This window comes from Macrosteles quadrilineatus, unplaced genomic scaffold, assembly GCF_028750875.1.
Source record: "Macrosteles quadrilineatus isolate MER2022 unplaced genomic scaffold, UCM_ALF_1.0 Scaffold_1__1_contigs__length_201487025, whole genome shotgun sequence".
Lineage (NCBI taxonomy): Eukaryota > Metazoa > Arthropoda > Insecta > Hemiptera > Cicadellidae > Macrosteles > Macrosteles quadrilineatus.
In genome coordinates this window covers 187,505,561-187,508,649 of record NW_026542594.1, presented here as the reverse complement: position 1 = coordinate 187,508,649, position 3,089 = coordinate 187,505,561, and positions in this window count along the sequence as shown.

The following is a 3,089-nucleotide window of genomic DNA, read 5'->3' as shown; positions in this document are numbered from 1 at the left end:
TGTAAACTAGTAAACAAACATTCAATAAATGTAATAAATAAATATGTTTTAATTATTTAGTTAGTTGTTATATTTATATCCCTTTGTGTGTGAAATAAAATAGTAGCCTAATGTACATTTATAACTGTTATTGTGTTGCTGAAATATTTTCAATGGATAACCTAACCTAAATACGGTAAGTGGGTAAGCTAACCTAGGTACGGTAATTGGGTAGAAATATTATTGGTTACACCTATTTACAAAACAAACTATTAGAAAAATTATTACATTAGTAATTTAATAAACATTAAGAAATATTTAAACTATGAAAAATGCGAGATAGGCCTACTTTTATTACAATTGATCTAACAAAAACATAACCTAGCCTAGGCATAACATAGCCTAAAACGGTTACCGGTAAGTTAAATTGAAACATTACAATACGATGAAACTAACCGAAACATTTATGATTCTAAGCAGTGTACAGACAAAACTCTAATTTTAGCGAATTTCCCATATAGGGACTAAGCAAAAATTCACCGTAGGTCTCATGGTAAGACACATGTAACACATGGTAAGACTAGACCCGGAACCGATTTACGTTATCGTTTTGAGGATAACTAGAGCAAAAATGATCCGATTTTGATGACATTTTGGCACAAACGTGTAAACCTACGTTTATTCGTAGTTTTATGGGGTGAAAATTGATTTTTCCTATTTTTGACCCCAAAACACAATTGTTTTTAATTTCTCTCCAAACCATATTGTAGAGCTTAAAAAATAAATAATTTTGTACTCGTATATTGAAGAGTTGTTGTATGCCCAACGGTTTGGAGATAATTTTAAAAATTGTAAATTTAACATTCCCATGTTATTCTTATGGAGGATAAATAAACTGTTGTAGTTTGGTTGTTTATGGATATAGTTTAATCAAATTTGGCAATTTTGTTTATTTCATACTAAGCTATCAACATAGTTATCAACATTTCAATAAAAATCACACCTCAATATCTTTCCCGTAGCAGCAAACCTAAGTACTCACTAAAATTAATGTTATTTAGAAATAGGAAATAAATCTGACAATTTTGTGGGAATATTTTAGTAAAAATCGAACGAACCGGGTAAATGGAAATTCGCTTAGACTGCAGGCTTGCTGCGGCGGGGGTATTATTTACATAGATTTTTTGTTCTTGTGTCACTGAATTGTATTCACAGCATTTGTCAGCAACATCAATTTCTGTGTTTTCAAAATATAATGAACTAATAAGTAAACAATTGAAACATAATTCAAAGATTTGAATATAGTCGAGTAAATCCGTAAGACAACCCTAAGAAAATTGCTTTAAATTGTTTAATTGGTTATTTTGACTAAGAATTGTATGCATTTACTAGGGAAACGGTATAAAGAAATCGGAGTCTCGGAAGTCCAAAATTAAAGATGGCGTACACGATTTTGGCAAATACTTGTATACTATTCATTCAAAAATTTGTTTTTTATTTATGAGTATTTTTGCTTGAAACAATCATTGTTGGGGAGAGTGTATCTAATTCATCTGTTGTGTGTCTTTATATTTATGTTTTTAGAAGATAGTTACGTTTCTAAATTTCAAATATTGTCAAACATCTAGAGTTGTTTACGATCGCATAAACCACTCATTCGTTCTGCTAGGGCAAGTCGGCTTCTTAACAAAGCAGTTGAGACCGTCCTTCTGCGTAAAGAACTAATACGGTCACATAAACTCCCTTTCTATTTGTCTTTAGAATTGCTATCTAGGACCGTGGGTTAAGGGTGGTCTGTGGTCAATATGATTAGTAGGGTCTAGCCTAGAGATTGTCGTGTTCGGCCGAGTAACATTGCTTTCTTTCAGCTTCATAATATTCTTAAATTCACATTTAGTTTACAACCAAATCAGTTTCGATATAGAAATTCATTTATTGTAGTTTCACTATACAGTCCACTGAAACAATTTGTTCATATTTACATCAATAAAATCATAGTTCAGTTAAAAGTGTTACAGTTTTTATTATTACCAAAATATTGGCACATCACGCGTGCCGCAGCAATTATTAATAGGTGTGAAAATAAAGAACATAAGCTAAAGTTCAACATACCTATTTTATTTACTTAAATTACAAAAATACAGATTGGAATTATTTTCGTGAATTAATGGATCAAAATTTAAAGATTTCTGTGTGTTTGAAGAGCGAAGAAGATTTGAATCTTGCTGTTGACCATTTCATCAAAACAGTTCAAGACTCCGCTTGGAGAGCAACTCCAGACCAGAATAAACATAATTTAAAATCAGGAATACACTATCCAATTGAAATTAATAGGAAAATTGCCGAAAAACGCCGACTCCGTAGAATATGGCAAAACTCTAGAGACCAGACGGATAAAAGGAATCTAAACAGGGCCACTCAACAACTAAAAAGGTTACTGTTTAAATTAAACAATGACAGATTTCAAGATTTCACATCAAACCTTTCTCCATCTGAAGCTAGTGACTACTCCCTTTGGAAAGTTACAAAAAACTTAAAACGTCCACAAATTTGCATTCCACCTATTCTAAAAGAAGACGGTTCTTGGGTCAAAAACAACATCGAGAAAGCAGATGTATTTGCTTCATACTTCAAGGAAGTGTTCAAGCCATATAATATTAATTCAAATGTTGAGCAAGAAATTTTGGAATTCCTCGATTCTCCAAATCAACTTGATTTACCAATAAAATTGTTCACACCATCTGAAGTAGCTAAAGTAATAAAAGACGATTTAAACGGTAAAAAAGCCCCCGGTTATGATCTGATAACAGGTAAAGTGTTGAAAGAGCTTCCTAGAAAAGGAATAGTTTTCCTTACTTTTCAATGCAGTTTTACGCCTTGAATACTTCCCAATACAGTGGAAGGTTTCACAAATTGTTGTTATCCCGAAACCTGGTAAACCTTTAAATCAAGCATCATCGTATCGGCCTATATCTCTTCTTCCTGTGGTTTCTAAAGTTTTTGAAAAACTTTTCTTACTCCAAATTATAATTGATGAAAAAGAATTGTTGCCTTCCCATCAGTTTGGATTCCGCCGAAGGCATTCCACCATTGAGCAAGTGCATAGAATA